The following is a 17,726-nucleotide window of genomic DNA, read 5'->3' as shown; positions in this document are numbered from 1 at the left end:
TCCGCGGATACACTGATTCAACCAACCGCGGATCGGGAAAACCCAGAAGTTCTCTCTCCAGCACTTGTTGCTTGAGCATGTACAGACTTTTTTCTTGTCATTATTCCCTAAACAGTACAGTATAGCAACAATTTACATAGCATTTACATTGTATTAGGTATTATAAGTAATCTAGAAATGACTTAAAAGTACAGGCAGTCCCCAGGTTATGAATGAGTTCCGTTCCTGAGTCCGTCTTTAAGTCGGAACAGGTACATCCGGTATTATTTAGCGTCAGTCAAACGTTTTTCTCAGTATATAGTACATATTTTACCTTTCTATGCATATAAAACACTTAAGAAACATACGTATTTCAATAATTTAACCACTGCGTTGCTTAGTAATAATTGTAGCTTTCATCGGGGCAGTGCCTTTCATATGCTTCATTAAAATTGTTCCGATCGTCGACCGATTGTAGCCTAACACTTTTCCAATGACCGATGGCGTTTCACCGCTTTCCGATCGCGTTATTACTTCCACCTTATTTTCAATTGGGATCGTGATTATTTTCGTGAACAGAAACACTGCGGATTCAGAGCTGTGCCGCCAGGTCGTAATGTCCAGCGCACGGAGACACGTTAAATAAAGTCCGGAGTTCCTCTGGGTCTAAAAACCACTGCATTGATACATGTTAAATAAGGGACTTGAGCATCCGTGAATTTTGGTATCTGCGGAGGGTCCCGGAACCAATCCCCCCCCCGGATAAGGAGGGCCGACTGTATTCTCTTTGGTACACGGTCATGCTGTTATGTAAGAAAATTGGCTAGTAGGTTATTCCAAGCATCTTGGAGAACTTGCCACAGTTCTTCTTTGGCTGTCTTGCTTCCTTCTGTCTCTTTAGGTAGTCCCAGACCACCTCAATGAGATTAGGGCTCTGTGGAAGGCATGCCTTGTGTTGTAGAACTCCTTTCTTCTTTTTGCTGAATCAGAATCAGGTTTAATATCACCAGCATATGTCATGAAATCTGTTGTCTTTGAGGCAGCAGTACAATGCAATACATAATAGAGGGAAAAATATGAATTATGGTAAATATAAATAGTTGAAGTAAATAAAAATTTAAAAAGTAGTGGGGTAGTGTTCATGGGTTCAATATCCATTTAGAAATTGGATGGCGGAGGGGAAGAAGCAGTTCCTGAATCATTGGGTGTGTGCCTTCAGGCTCCTCTACCACCTCTCTGATGGTAGCAATCAGAATACGGCACATACTGGGTGATGGGGTCCTTAACGATGGATGCCGTCTTTTTGAGGCATCGCTCCTTGAAGCTAGTTGCTTTGCTGTGTGTTTGGGGTCATCATCCTGCTGCATACTGAAGTTGGAACAGACAAGACGCCTGCTTCCCTGATGGCATTGCATGATGGATGAGAAACTGTATTTCTCAACATGGAGGATTCTGTTAGTTCTGACTGGATCACCAACTCCATTTGCAACAATGCAGTTCCATATCTGCAGGAAACCTCTGATGTGCTTTACTGTTGACTGCAGACACTCATCCATGTAGTGCTCTTCTGTGAACAAACTGTCTCCTGTTTGAAATAAAAATTTCAAATTTTGACTTGTGTCCGCAGCACTTGCTGCCATTATTCAGCATCTCAGTCCTTGTGTTTTTTGCATAAGTGAGTCTCTTGGCTTTGTTCCCCCTTTGAAGGAATGGCTTTTTTTTTTGCAGCAACTCTTCCATGAAGATCACTTATCTGAACTGTGGAAGGGTGTACTTGGATTTCAGTGGTTTCTGTGAGTTCAGAGCTGATAGCAGTGCTGGACTTCTGATTTGGAAGAGACGTCAGTTTGATGTATCTCTCATCTGTGGCACTCAGTTTCTGTGGCCGAACACTGTGCTTCAGGTCTGCCAGGAAATTTCTGATTGGGAGGGAACTTAATGATGCAGGATGACCACCTTGTGTCTCGTTGCTATGCTCACTTTTGCCATAGTGTTAACGATTTGAAGGTTAATCTGTCACATCACCCACATCCTCATCTCTTATTTGGCTGTCCTTTGCTCAGGTTGATTCTTCTACATCTGTTCCTGTTTCAGTTAATCAGTTTAGTTCATTCAACTCATGTTAGTGATCTGTTTGTTATCTTTATTTAATCATGCACTGGGCTATATACCTACAAGTAATCAAGTTTTTATTTGAAAAGTAGTTTATTACTTTAATGAAATACAAAAATTTTATGAATACAGGTAGTCCCCGAGTTATGAACATCCGACTTAACGGACAACTCGTACTTACGAACCGAGGAAGGAGAATGTCATCCACCATTTTAAGTTGGATTGCGACGCCGTCCACCATTTTAAGTCATTGCCATTGACACTGTGTTGAATGTGTAACTTTGTACTTAAATTTTTCTTAGCAAAATTCACCCTGACTCCGCCCCCCCCCTTCCGGTCGCTGGTGGCGCAGTGAGATCAACGCCAGGCTTGAGAACAGAGGTTCCCGAGTTCGATCCAGTGACAGACCGCTCCTGTGCTGGGTTGATGTCGATCCAGTGACTCCCATACCATCCGTGCCCAATTGATGTCGAGCTCGCAACTCGACCTCGTTTTAAAAAAACACTGCCACCTTCAGTTTAAATCCCCATGTGGAATATTGTGGAGGATCAAATACCCAAACCCAGCACAGCCCCCACTTGTCCCATTTAACCTGTCTCAGTGCGGTGGACTTTTGGACCCGGGGAAATTCAGTGCGATAGTCCTTAGGACCCAGCGGACCTCGGGAGCCAGTGGAGGTCGGGACCCGCCGCCTGCAGTGTTTCTGTTCCATTGATGGGAAGCGATCGCAATTGAAAATAAAGTGGAAATAATAAAGCGTTTGTAAAGAGGTGAAATGCCATTGGCCATTGGAAAAGCGTTAGGCTACAGTCGGTCAATAATCAGAACAATTTTAAAGGATAAAGTGAGAATAATGGAGCATGTGAAAGGCCCTGCTCGGATGAAAACTACAATTATTACTAAGCAACGCAGTGGTTTAATATTGGAATACATATGTTTCTTAAGTGTTTTATATGCATAGAACGGTAAAATATATCCTATATACTAAGACAAATGTTTGACTAACTGACGCTAAATAATACTGGATGTACTTGTTCCGACTTGCGTATAAATCCGATTTAAAGACGGACTCAGGAACGGAATTCGTATGTAACCTGGGGACTGCCTGTATTTGGAATTCCAAGATTTGCTCTTTTCTACTGACACACTAATGCAGAAGACAAAAAATAATCACCATCTAAAACAAAATTTATATTAAAAAAAGTCTAGAGTGCCTAAGACTTGCATAGTACTATACATAAGCGGTGAATTTGTGCAGAACACGTCAACAGATTGATTTTAAAAATACCAGAATATATTAACATTATTGCTTGAACATTTTTGCAGCATTTTCAGTCCTTTCTGTCAGTTTTTTTAAAGCATTTTTTTATTTGACAGGCATTTTGTGTTTGAATGTCATCTGTTTGTCCCACTTGAACACTCTGCATACAACTTGAAATGACAGTTCAGTGAAGTGGTGAAGCTGATAAAGATACTGCTTCACTTTTTCTGCAACCCAGTTTCATTTCTTACCTTGGTAATGTCTGAGGAGTTTCTGTTTGGAGTTCTCCCTGCTGGCATATGGATTTCCTCTATAACTCCAAAATATGGATTGGCAGGTTAACTTGACCACTCTAAATACAAGAGCAGAATCTGGGGTATATTGATAGGCATAGTAGGAAACTAAAATGGATTAGGTTAGTATTAGTGCAAAAATGGGTGCTTGATGTGAGTGTGTACTGCTTGTGCTTTACTGTACTATCTTTCAGATGATCACAAAGTGATAGAACTACAGAACTTAATAGGTACCACAGCACTTGCTGATCATCTGGGAAATCTTACTGCCACTAATATTATCAGCCTGTCTTTACATTTAAAACTGAATGAAAAAACTGCATATTAGTTCTGAGATTTTATAATAATACAGGAAAAAGAGTACAATTGTGACAATAATTAATGTTTGTTCTTTCTCTCCTCCTGATCTAGGTATTTCAGTAACCATTGTCTGCTTATTATTTGCAAGATATATATGCACATCAGCTCAGACATTAATTTGATATTGCATTAAAAAATATTCTGGCTTGTTTTGACCACTCTAAATATTGCTCAACTAACATTGTTTATATCTACTATTGTTTGTTCCTATTAAATGCTTTACTTTTGTAAATATCCACTCTTTCTAAACAGCTTTCATGGTTTGATGTTGAAATGGATAACTTTAAGCCATCCCTCAGTTATGAACAGGTTCTGTTTTTAAAAACTTATTCAGTTTTGATTCATAAGTCAGAAAATGCACAATCACTATGATAACTATATTCCACAATATTGAAAGATGTGATAAGGGATAATTAAAATGTTTGTTTCTTGTTTTCCCTTGCCTAGTTACAATAGTAGAGGATGAGAATGTTCACTGAAATGCTGGTTTTAAAAGGGCTTCAAATATCAGTGATGCCATATTTAATTGTGTTATTACACAAGCATCTTTAGAAATGATTGCTTGTCAATTTCTAAAGAAAATCTCGTGACTTTTTAAAGTGCAGTTGGCAGTCTGTGATCTTGAGATAGTGATGTCTGGTAACTCTTGGATAGTAAACTGGTTTCCCCCCCAAGACTGATTTTTGTTGAATTAATATTATTGTGTGAACTCCAATATCAATTAGTCAGACATTTGTAAATCAGAGGCCCTGTATTGGCAATTTGTAATGATGGTTTGTGCTTAGGGTGAGGGGATGCAGTATTTTACAGCATAGCACTTAGATTATAAATGCTTCACTTGATAAGAGATTTTAGTGCTTTTGTGTTCCTCCTGTAATATGGGTAGACCTGTAACTGACCTAACTAGAGTTTAATAATATCCAACATAATTTCATATCCTTGTGTTCTCTATCTTGCCTAAAAAAAAGCACCATGCAAAGTACTTTTCCTTATCAACTATATGTAGCAGAGGCTGCAAAATAAGTTCCTATGTTTCTCTGCATTTCCTGTTCTAATGTACCGTATATTTCCTTGCCCCAATTGTCCTTGCCAAAAACACTACTTCACGCTAACGATAAGCCAGACTCAGTGTTATCAGTGCAGGGATTGTCAGCTAAAACTGAAGCTGTTAACAAAAGTCAAGATTAGATTAAATGTTTATTGGAACATTTGGCTGGAGGATGAAGTTAATTGCTTTATTTTCATGTCAGTAATTCTGAAGTCATTTGTTTTGTCAGTTTAATAGTTGTATAATTGTTTTTTTTAAAACCAGTCTTTGTGACTTTGGCAACTTTCATGTAAATGCTTCATATTTGTACCATTGGTGCTATGAAATTGCCTTCCAATTTTTTTTGTTGTAGACTTGCAGTGCCCTTTCATTCAAGAAAATTACTTGAGATGGACTGGTTTCTAAGCAGTAGCAATCCAAGTCTTTGACGCTTGCATTATTGAGAAACTGCTGAATGGCCATTAACAAATCAGATACACGTAAATCCCAAAGGAGCTAAACTTGCTGACCTGCTGAAATTTGTGTTATACTTGATCTCATTTTCCATACTACCTATAAGCAGTAGGTGATTAGAAGTAGATTAGATGTAATAATCATAAGAACATTTACTACTTTGAGAGAAAATAGCAAGGTTAGTTAAAAGGGGCCACAGCAGTTTAAGTAGATGCAAGTTTAATAAATAGAATAAATGATCAGTACTTGGAGCTATGATGTTGTAAAGGACAGGAAGGGAGGCAAAAGAGGTGGGGGTGTGGCAGGGCTGATCAGAGATAGTGACACAGCTGCAGAAAAGGAGGAAGTCATGGAGGGATTGTCTACGGAGTCTCTGTTCGTGGAAGTTAGGAACAGGAAGGGGTCAATAACTCTACTGGGGTGTTTTTTTTAGACCACCCAATAGTAACAGGGACATTGAAGAGCAGATAGGGAGACAGATTCTGGAAACGTGTAATAATAACAGGGTGGTTGTGGTGGGAGATTTTAATTTCCTAAATATCAATTGGTATCTCCCTAGAACAAGAGGTGGAGTTTGTTAGGTGTGTTCAAGAAGGTTTCTTGATATGCCTACAAGAGGAGAGGCTGGACTTGATCTGGAAAAGTGTGTATGGAACCAGAGGAGATAGCAGAGGTACTTAGTAAATACTGAAGCAAAGTATTCACTACGGAAGAGGATCTTGGTGATTGTAGGGATGACTTAAAGTGGACTAAAAAGCTTGAGCATGTAGATATTAAGAAAGAGGATGTGTTGGAACATTTGGAAAGTTGGATAAGTCACCGGGACCAGACGAGATGTACCCCAGGCCTCTGTGAGAGGCAAGGTAGGAAATTGCTGAGCCTGTGGCGATGATCTTTGCATCATCAATGGGGATGGGAGAGGTTCCAGAGGATTGGACAGTTGTGGATGTTGTTCTCTGTTATTCAAGAAAGGGAGTAGAGATAGCCCAGAAAATTATAGGCCAGTGATTTTTTAACTTCAGTGGTTGGTAAGTTGATGGAGAAGATCCTGAGAGGCAGGATTTATGAACATTTGGAGAGGTATAATATGATTAGGAATAGTCAGCATGATTTTGTCAAAGGCAGGTCATGCCTTACCATCCTGGCCCGAAATGTTGACAGTGCTTCTCCTTATAGATGCTGCCTGGCCTGCTGTGTTCCGCCAGCACTTTCTGTGTGTTGTTTGAATTCCCAGCATCTGCAGATTTCCTCGTGTTTGCACTTCACACTCATCTGGGTTGAAGTCCATCTGCCACTTCTTAGTCCAGTTCTGCATCCTATTAATGTTCCACTGTAACCACTGACAACCCTCCAGACTATCCACAACACCCCAACCTTTATGTCTTCAGCAAATTTATTAACCCACTCTTCTACTTCTTCATCCAGGTCATTTATAAAAATCACGAAGAGAAGGGGTCTCAGAACAGATTCCATGCGGAACACCACTGGTCACCGACCTCTGTGCAGAATAAAAAAAAGCATGGATCCATTAGAAATAGATTACTTTGTGCAGGGGAGGTCCTGCCTCAATTGTGAGGAAGTGACCAAGATGATTGAGGGCAGGGCAGTGGATGTTGTAAATGTGAACTCTTGCAAAATTTTAGACCAGGTTCCTTGTGTTCTGGATTAACTGTCAGTAAGGCACATGGGCTCATGGAGTGTTGGTAGAATAGGTTCAAAGTTGGTTTGGCCTTAGAAGACTGGGTAGTTTTATTTTATTTTTATTTTACGTTTTATTTTGGCTGTGTGTATGTGATCAGTGGTGTGCCATAGGAATTGGTGCTGAGACTAATGTTTGGGGTGAAAATGTGGGTGGGCTTATTCGTACATTTGCAGAGGATAGTGTGTTAGGGATGGTAAGGAAGATTGTTGAAGAATTCCATAGGATATAGACCAGTTGGAAACTAGCAGGAAATTGACAGGTGGTTTTAATTCAGATAAGTGTGAGGTGTTATACTCTGAAGTTAAAGGTAAGAGGAAATTATACAGTAAATAGGATCTTTGAGTACATGTTCAGAGTTCCTGTAAATGGCAAAAAAGTGGTATGAAAGGCATATGGCATGTTTGGCTTCATCAGTCAAGGTGTTAAATATAAAAGTTGGAAAGTCATATTGCAGCTGTAAAATTTTCTTTGGTTGGGACACATTTAGAGCACCGTACAGTTATGATCACTGCATTACGGGAAGGACGTGGAGGGTTTTCCAGGTGTGTTGTCTAGATTGAGTATTAGTCATAAGGAAAAGTAGATACACCGGAGATTAAGGGGCAACCTTATAGTGTATAAAATTAACAACAACACACAAAATGCTGGTAGAACACAGCAGGCTAGGCAGCATCTATAGGGAGAAGCGATGTCGACGTTTCGGGCCGAGACCCTTCATCAGGACTAACCGAAAGGAAAGATAGTAAGAGATTTGAAAGTAGAGGGGGGAGGAGGAAATGCGAAATGATAGGAGTAGACCGGAGGGGATGGGATGAAGCTAAGAGCTGGAAAGGTGATTGGCGAAAGTGATACAGAGCTGGAGAAGGGAAAGGATCATGGGACGGTAGGCCTCAGGAGAAAGAAAGGGGGTGGGGGGAGCACCAGAGGGAGATGGAGAACAGGCAAACAACTAAATATGTCAGGGATAGGGGAAGAGGGGCATTAACGGAAGTTAGAGAAGTCAATGTTTATGCCATCAGATGGGGTAAGAAGGGGAGGAGGGGCATTAACGGAAGTTAGAGAAGTCAATGTTTATGCCATCAGGTTGGAGGCTACCCAGCCAGTATATAAGGTGTTGTTCCTTGATGCAGAGTGTGAATGGTTCCCCCCCCCCCCCCCCCACCATGATGGAAAAGGCATACTAGAAGGTATGGCTTTGAATTGAGGGGGAAAGATGAGGTTTGTGGAGCCAGTTTTTAAAGCTGAGTAGGTTTTGGAACATCCTGCCCGAAGTGGTGAAGACAAATGTGATGGCCATATTTAAGAGGCATGAGAAGACGGAATGAAGGGATGTGACTAAAAGATTAAAAAGGGTGGAAGTACTTTGAAGGATGAAAGGAGCAAAAGTTTAGGCAAGAAATTCATCTTTTGCCTTTGGAGCTGAAGTTACTATAAAGTGCTGAGGCAAATTAAGTCAACTATTTGAAATCTGAGATGCAAGAGTGATAATATACTTTGAGAGTGTAGGAGCTGGTGAAAATTATCAGATTTCTGATTGTGTCAGGATGAGATCTATGTAGATCAAAATGCAACAGTAATGGGTTAATGAAACCTTTAGTTATTACATGGACAACTGAGATTTGAGTGATTTAAAGTAAATAATAAGTGTGGAAAACTTAGCAGGTCAAGCAACATTGGGGAAAGGAGTATCAATATTTTGTGTTGAGTCCCTGCTTAATCTCCTTTGACAATTGAGGAAAGCTTTTCTGGTTTATTTTGGTGTAATCAGTTGAATTGTAAGGTAATGGGTATCAAGCAGAGTCAAATTTCAGTGCCATGAAGTGGCCTTGAAGCTGATATGGACATGGGGTCTGAAACAAGGATATTGTGTTTTTAACTGAATTGCAAAGAATGATTTAGATTCAGAAAATTAAGGGGAGAAAGATGGATTTCTTGGATAGAGAAGAGCCTTGTGGTGACAACAGAAGGCAGTAGATTACATTTAATGGATATTTAAATGGATGTCGAATGCTGGAGAAGTAAAGCTTTATGGGTTTGTTTGCAAATTTGAGTATGGTCAAGATTTTGGAGCATCCATTTTAAGCAATCCAACAAGAAAAGAATAATGCTGTCAACATTTCTTATCTGCATTCAATTTTCATAGATGTAATTTATGTGGGAGTTCAAAGACAAAATAAATCAGAATAAATCTATGTTAAGACACAGAGAGTATGAAATTGGACTTGTTATCCTGAGTATTTTGTTTTTCCAGTGCAATGGAGAACCACTAGGGACAGATATGCAAGCCTTCAGTGCTGCTGTGGATGATGACACTACATTTCAGCTGGAGATGCATTTAATAATATACTGCTATTATCTTGCTTGTACTATATTTTATTTTAGAGATACAGCGTGGAACAGGCCCTTTTAGTCCTTGGAGCCATGCTGTAACCTTGGCCTAATCACAGGGCAATTTACAAAGAACAACTAACCTACTAACCTGTGGGAGGAAACCGGAGCACCCAGAAGAATTCCATGGGGAGGCCATACAAACTGCTCACAGAAGGTGCCAGGATTGAACTCTTGAACTCAGACTCCACAAGTGCTAACAGTAACACTGTCATGATATACAGTAGCTAAGCACCAAATATTTTGCATGTTTTATAAATTTACTGAATAATTTGCTTGTAACTTGCAGTTAGGTTTTCACCGATTTTGTTCTTACCAGCTTATTAGTTCAATGCATACATTGACAATGAATTTTCTGTGATTTAATCAATTAATAGACACCAAAAAATTTGCTTTAATACTTGAACATATCATTATTTTTATTGCCTGCATGATTGGTTTAGCAAAGATTCCCAAACTCTTGAGCCCCCAAATCTACTGCTATTAAATATATGGAGATGTGTTTGGGGACTCTGTGGGAGAGTTGTTTCGTGCAAGTAATGTTTTCAAGGATGTTTTTTTAGAACTGACTGTAAACATGCCTTGCAGCTATTGTTTCACAGGTTTTGAAATCGAATTGGCTTGCTCAAATCATAAAAAACCATTGTAAACAGAGCAGATGAATAGATGAACAGACATGGATTTATTCTTTCTAGACATTAAAATAAGATCAAAGATTTAAATTGTAAGATATCCAAGATTTAGATATCAATTTAGATATCAATCTTTGAATTATTTCTGTAGATATAATTTGGGATTACATTTGTACAACCAGGAATGAAAGTATAAAATATGCTAATCTGCTATATTTTATTTTCTGCACTGAGAAATGACATGAATTTCCTGCAAAATATTTAAATCCTTTGTATGAAAATGCAACTTCCTGGCTGGTAGATTGTAAAGACTTTAGAAACTAAACATTGTCTATACTTGTGACCAGTATTTAAGAAGCTGGTCTGTGATGGCTTTCAATATCCTGTTGGGATATTGGCAATTTTGAATGTCAAGAAGTGATGGTTGGACTTTCTAGAGATGGACAATCACTCTCTAGCCTTCATAGCATAAATATTCCTACTGTTACGTACCCCGTAACTGGGTCACTTACCAGCAAAGATAGAGAGGTCCGTTGAAGTCTGATGGTACTATTTTAAAAAGTTTTTATTTATAAAGGGGCACAAAAATAAGGTTAATATAAACATTCAGATAATATACGTCGTCAATACTCAATCTAAAGTGCGGGTATAGTAATAATCATCAATAAGAAGTAGCTCTATCGTTTGTCTAGGGGGTAATATATTGTCAGTTGGAAATATAAAAGTCACTCAGTTCCTTCAGGCTTCTGGGTTTTGGGGACCGCTGGGTTTTCACTTGTTGGAGAGAGAGAGATTTGTGAGAAAAGAAACTTGCCCGGGTCTTTTGATGAGGCCAATCCGTTAAGTCGGGGGAGTTGGTTCCCCATTGTTAGTTCAAGGAAATCGTTTCTGTGGTACCCGCCACCGGCTCTCAGGCAAGGGAACCGAACGCACGTGGCTTCCTTCAAATGGCTGCCCGCTATTGCGGGATCGCTAGTGTGTCTTCTGGTGCGTCTCCGGGGGCTGTTCCTACAGCCCCTCTTTTATCCTGACTTGCAGGGTTGAAGATGTCAATCAGGTTGGTGGATGATGCAATCTCTCCCCGTCACCCAGCCCACGTTGCCCTGAGGGCTTGCACGTAGCCCAGTCCCCAATCCACAAAGGTGTCTCCAAGAGACAATGGCCGTTATCCGTGGCTTTGGCTTGCTGAGGGGCCAGGACACATTCCAAAACCTTGAGGATTCTCTCTCATTTCCTGGGTCCAAGACCCGAAATAATAGCGATCTTGCGATTCTCAAGAAGGAGGGGGCTGCGGTCATAACACTACTCACTTAGCAACCCAAGCATGAATGTTGTCTGTGTAATGCTGCATGTGACTTGAACTGCTTCATAATGCAGTTGCAGACTGACTTGAACACTACTGTTGTCAGAAATCATCAGAGAGTGAAGGTTATTTGACAGGGGACAGTTCATAGTGAAGCACTTGAAAATAGTTAGGTTCAAGAATACTATCTGATAGCTTCAGAACATCATTCCAGGAACTGAGCAATAACAGATTGACTGGATATCTTATGGGTTTTTTTGCGCAGGATTGAAGAATAAACTTTGATCGGGAATATCTATCCCTATGGGTTAGACCCATGAAGTCTAATGTTTGCTTGAATCCTTGCAGTTCAGATCTTGGTTTGGCATCTCTTACAAAAAAAATTGCATTCACTGAACTTTCTGGGAGGGGTGGAATTGCGGATATCAGTACATATTTTCTCTCTGGTTTAAAGTGACTGTTAGGTTTTGAATATTGTCCAACTAGATCCTATAAAATTTGAGTGGATGTTTTGCATATATTTACTGTGTTCAGATTCTGAAAAACATTGAATATATGAAATAAATTAATATATTAATCATTCTCTTTCAAAAATTCTTGTGCATTTTGGAGGAAATGTTTTTAACTGGAATGTTGTCTGATTTACAATAGCTGATTTACAATAGGCATAAATTTGAACATCTTAAGGTATTAATATATATACAAAAGACTTCTGCACAGTACCGTATATGATATTTAGAATGGACAATGTTAAAGTTAGTTCTATATTACTTCCTAGACAAGCATGAGTAATTGAAGTACACTTCTTTAACATGTCATACAATGGCTACTAAATGACACGTACTAAGCCAGGAAAGTACTAATTAATGTTTGAGATTAAACTAATACTTTTAATTCAGAGTATTAACTTGCATCGTTATGATGCCAGCAATTTTTTTTCCCCTAACTACTGTGATGATCTAGACATTTTCAATAATTGTATGTATTCGTTTAGTGTATTCCCAATTGGGTCCACAGTCCCTGGCTTATGTAATGGTATTGATTGTGGTGGCACACATTTCTGCTGCTAGTCCTTACTGCTTCAATAATATCTGGTTTTGAGTTTTCACATTAACATGATGGTAGTGCCGCACAACATTTTATGATTACCATGCCATAATTGCTGTTTTGTTCACCTTCCAGATTTATTTAATTAGTTGAAGTTGCCTTCCTCTGCCTTTAATATGGAATTTAAACTGGAGACTAGTTTACTGATCTGTATCTCTAAATACAGGTCAACCTTCACTAATCTGACGACCTGTAATCTGGTTCCTTTGATAATCTGGCACTGATTTCAAATTTTCCACACAACTGTAATTTCAAATTTCCCGGGCCACTGTACCAATCTGTTGCGCATTGTTTTGGTTGCGCTAGATCTGTTCCACATGTTGGTGCGCTCTTGTAAGCACAGACAGGTGATTCCTGCTTGTTTTCCCGCATTTATTAATACCATTTGTGTGAGGCGTGGCCATCCGGTTCCCGCCCATCGCACCTGCCAGCGGCGGGGGGAGCTGGCCCACGCTGGGTCAGTCCGCCTTCTCGGCCGCCTGCCGGCAGTCGCACATTGCCCTCCGGTGTCACCCGGCCAGCGTTCTGTTCTCTTCTGCCTACAACCTCAAATCAGACCTGCTGAATTTAAGCATATTACTAAGTGGAGGAAAAGAAACTAACAAGGATTCCCTCAGTAACTACGAGAGAAGAGGGAAGAGCCCGGCGCCGAATCCTCCTTTCTCCGACTTATGCTTCTGCTCACCCAGATGTGCAGCCACCATCATCAACAGGTTTTGAAGAAACTGTTGTGCCAGTTTCAGCACCAGTTCCTGATGTTTCACGCATTTTTCAAGATGAAGATGTTGATGATCCTGACAACCCCACTCTTGCAGACATGTAACTTTGCCTGAAGGTATAGGTAAACATCTCACTTTGAGAATGTGGAGAGGGTAAGGGGTATGTGTAGAAGGGGGGGGGGACGAGGGGTAAGTGTAGCAAAATATGTAGACAGGACCAGGCAGAGAATACGTCATTGGGGAAGTGTAGGAGGACAGAGAACAGGTAACTAAAATAGAATGCCAGACAGGACATGGCAACCACAAGACAATGTGTTTGGCAAAGTATCTGAGCTATATACCTATTTCGAGTGTTTTACTTGCGTCTGTACTTATTCCAAGTACTTCGCTTGCATCTATGCTCATTCTGAGTATTTCGCGTGCTTAACTATGCGATAGCCAATCAATCGATGAATTTGAATCAGTAACCATATTTACGAATGTAGTACCCAGCTTTTGGGTATAAGTATGGCCTTTGTAAACCGACAAATTGGGAGTTGGCTACCTTACGCCCGAAGTGCGTGTGTCTGAGAACTCCTCTCTGAATAAGAACTACTTCAGAGGTAATTTCGTGTCTCTGGTGTTTTTTCCTCAACTGAGCAGGTTAATAATTTCAGTTGAACACTCAGGTCCCAATGGTGCCGGATTATAGAATGTCGACCTGTATTATGGTAGTAACTTGACCATTATTTTTGTACCCATGAGCAAAGAATTATTGAATTTTTATTGTTCCCTTTTTGAGAGCAGCCACAAAAAAGCTTGACACTATATATAAATCAGTTAAGTGACAGGATAATTTGTCCACATGCTACGCTAGTGGTCACCAAACTTTTTAAGCCCAGGATCCCCTACCTCAGCCTCAGTAGAAGGCAAGATCGACCCCAGATCAATTAGTTACATGCATGCACACTGGGGCAGAAAAGACTGGAAGTAAAACCCCACAACCCGGAAGTAGAAATAATGTATAAACACCAGGGATACCCGCCCTTTTTTTTTTTGCACCGTGGACCGGTTTAATATTGACAATATTCTTGCGGACTGGCCGACCGGGGGGGGGGGGAGGTGGTTGTGTTAAACACGACGGGAATACGCAATACTCGAAGCAGTTTCCTTATGTCCAGTCTATTCCGCAATTTAGGTTTCGTGGCTCTCGGCACTTAGCTTCTGTCCTGCTTGCTCACATTTTTTCCACTGAAAAAACTCAGCGGGTTTGTCTTTAAGTGCAGGGTGCTTGGACTCAAGGTACCGAAGCAGTTTTGAGGGCTTCTTTGCCTCATTGGACAGCCACCGGGTCCGAGCTCCAGCCTCCCACCCGCCCACCGCAAGATACCCTGGCCAGGTGCGGTTGGTCGTAGGTCGGGTGAGAGGACAAGGTCAGGGCTGGAGGTCCCCGTACCAGGGCTGCAGCGGTCACAGTCCAGACAGGTCGACAGACCGAACGAGGAGTGCGACAGGACGTGCGCCCGCCCCCCTTGTAGGATCTATCGGCTGACAAAAGTTTGTTTCAGTGGATCACAGCGCGGTAGCTGCTCTGATACTTACGAAACGCTGAGTCTGAATTAGGTCGTCCGCGAATACTTTAGCACTGGGTTCCCCACGAACATTCGGTGTGTTAAACAGGTTTAGAGGCCGCGCTGCAGGCCAGTAGCGAAGGCACTTCACGCCGTCTACCCGAGGCCAACCAGTGATCCCTGGCGCAAGAGTGTCCCTGCATTTAGGCGACTGATGACCTCACGTGGGTTCAAGTTCAACAGTGGGCATAACGGAATGAGGAAAGGTGCAACTGAATCATCGTTTCCTCACGGCCTGGTGGTTGGGGACCAGTGAAGTATGCTGTATAGTGCGGGGGAGCTACACGCATGCACACTGGGCAGAAAGAACAGAACTAAAACCCCGCAACCCAGAAACAATCTCTCAGCAGTATTTGTGTATTTATTTTTCTTTTTTTTCCCGGGATGTACTGGGAAAGTCTCAAAGATCGACAAGTCGATCACGATCGACGGGTTGGCGACCACTGTGCTACACCATATATTGATGTAGGTGTACCTGTTTCCCTGCAATGTCCTCTGTAGATGTAGATAACAATGTTGAGGTAATATAAACTCTATCCTCATTTGGATGCGTATTCATTTACGTTGGGTCTGTTTCTTGGCTTTCCCCATTTCAATCAATGGACTGTTTTTTAAAAAAACAAAATATGCTGTGGGAGCCCATTATTCGTATCTTCTAATTGTTTACTTGGCTGTGTCTCAGGTGCATAACTGACACTAGATTCAGGAAATTGAAATAAGCTGGAAGCAGACTATTCAGGATGGTTAATGAGTAAAGGTAAAACAACATTTCAGATGGCTTTGCTGATCTGGAATGTTTTTATTTCAGATTTGTGTCTTTTGCATTTGTATAAAAAGACTTGTTTTGAGTCTGCTTCTTGTAGAATGAATACTGATTATCAAGTATGGATTTGTCCTTTTTTCTCTTTGAAGGACATTTTTTCAACATTGTCTGAACATTACTGTTGAATGCATGAGGGCACTTGGACAAATTGTTTTATCTTGTTTTTCAGATAGCATCTCTCCAGTTACTTTAAAAAGTTGCCTAGTTTTGTACTTTGACAGCTTCCTCCAGTTACATTATTTACACTGAAGCAGAACAGAAATAATCTTCAAAGCCATTTAAAACACTTTTTAGTCATTACTGTGGTTTGGAAGGTGAATGGGAAGCATTGTTCGATCAATGAATCCTACTACTGTAAATTTCTTTAAGGTGTCCTTTTTAAGACTTGTTTTTATGAACCACCCAGCAGTTTCAGTCACTGTTAATGAAAGCTTATTCTGTTTAATTCCTCAGTTGAAGTTGTCTCTTGATCATTAGACCATGGCCCTGGGTTACTAGTAGAAACCACAAGAGATTCTGCAGATGCTGAAAATCTGGAGGAACAAACACAAAATGCCGAAGGAATTCAAGGGGCAAGATAGGTGGGTGGAGGAAGGGGAATAAGTGAGTAGATGGGAGGTAATAGGTAGAAGTAAAAGGAATCTGATTGAGTGAACCATATAAGAAAGGATACCAGAGGGAGGTGATGGGCAGATAGGAGATGAGAAGGGATAAAATGGGAACCAGAAAGGGGAATGAAATAAGAAAAGGGATGGGTCAGAGAAATTACCAGAAGTTAGAAAAATCAAAATTTATGCCATCAGATTGGAGGCTGCCCAGACAGAATGAGGTGTTACTCCTCTGTCCTGAATGGCCTCATTGTAGCATTAGAGGAGGCCTTGGACTAACATGTTAACCATACGAACTGGGGTCCTAGGCTGGTCACCGGATAGGATTTTACTTATGAGCCACCTCAGGTTTCTTATTCTATTTTAGATTCTATAGATTTTTCTATTTTCATATATGCCTGTCCTTTGCTTTCTTTGGATTAAGTTTTTAACTTGGCACTGTAAGCTTCAGCCTTGTTTGTTCTGATTGTGGTTGAACTGATGTATCACTACAAGTTAGAGTAATATTGCTAAATTGGATACTCTAAAATGAAGTTTGTAGCTGTTGATACTATTATTGTTACATAGTCTGTCATTCCAGTGGCTGCTATAAATAGTTAGGGATAGATTAATGTTGACTTTGATTTAGCTGGAGGTCATTTCACCATAATTCAGTCAGACGGGAGGGTGGATAGGGCAATACATTTGATGTCAAAAGATTTACTGAAAGCTACAAAGTACAAGGTTTTAGCATGGCAGTGTTGTCAAAAAGGAAGGTAGTACAAGACCCCAGAAAGTGTCAATTGACACACAAAATTGGTTTGGAGGGGCAGGGAAGTAGTGAATTGTGGTTGAGTTTTTTTATCTGGGAAGGTTAAGCCAGTGGGGTTAAACAAAGCTCGGTACTCAATCTCTTGTTGCTTATTGTATCCCTGAATAAATTAGGCTTAAAAACAACATGTGATAAAGAAGTTTGAAAAGAATACAAAGATTGACATTTTCATGGAGAATTTTGGGAGGGTGGATAATTGAAGCAGTAAAATAGCATTCTAATCCTGGGAATGTGAGGTTAGTGGCTTTCTGTTGATAGCTTAGTCTGAGTTTGACTGCAATAAAACTGGAAATAAACTAATGTAGAGCAGATTTGGAGGCAATTTGATGAGGCAGAGCTGAACTGAGGTTGTGGATACACTTTTGTAAACTTCAGTTCTGAATACACTTTGTTTGCTTTGATTATTCACACTTGTTCTCTCTCTCTCTCTCTGCACATTGGGTGCTTGGTCTTTTGTTTCAATTGGGGTTCTTTGTTTTGTGGCTGCCTGCAAGGAGATGAAACTCAAGATTGTATG

At 40.5% G+C, this 17,726-nt stretch overlaps 1 protein-coding gene across 7 annotated transcripts in view; it reads left to right on the top strand.

The window, feature by feature from the left end:
* Positions 1 to 17,726, top strand: part of slc45a4a (solute carrier family 45 member 4a) — a 66,659-nt gene that overhangs the window by 3,261 nt on the left and 45,672 nt on the right. The window contains exon 1 of one of the 7 annotated variants that reach the window (XM_073047908.1): positions 9,554 to 9,753. The exons of the other annotated variants lie outside the window; for them this stretch is intronic. The gene's annotated coding sequence lies outside the window, so the exon portion shown is untranslated. Of the gene's footprint in view, positions 1 to 9,553; positions 9,754 to 17,726 lie in introns of those variants that run through there. 7 annotated transcript variants of the gene reach the window in all.

The sequence above is a fragment of the Hemitrygon akajei genome, chromosome 1 (assembly GCF_048418815.1).
Source record: "Hemitrygon akajei chromosome 1, sHemAka1.3, whole genome shotgun sequence".
Lineage (NCBI taxonomy): Eukaryota > Metazoa > Chordata > Chondrichthyes > Myliobatiformes > Dasyatidae > Hemitrygon > Hemitrygon akajei.
The sequence above is the reverse complement of the archived record's forward strand: the minus strand, read 5'-3'. Positions and strand labels throughout refer to the sequence as shown.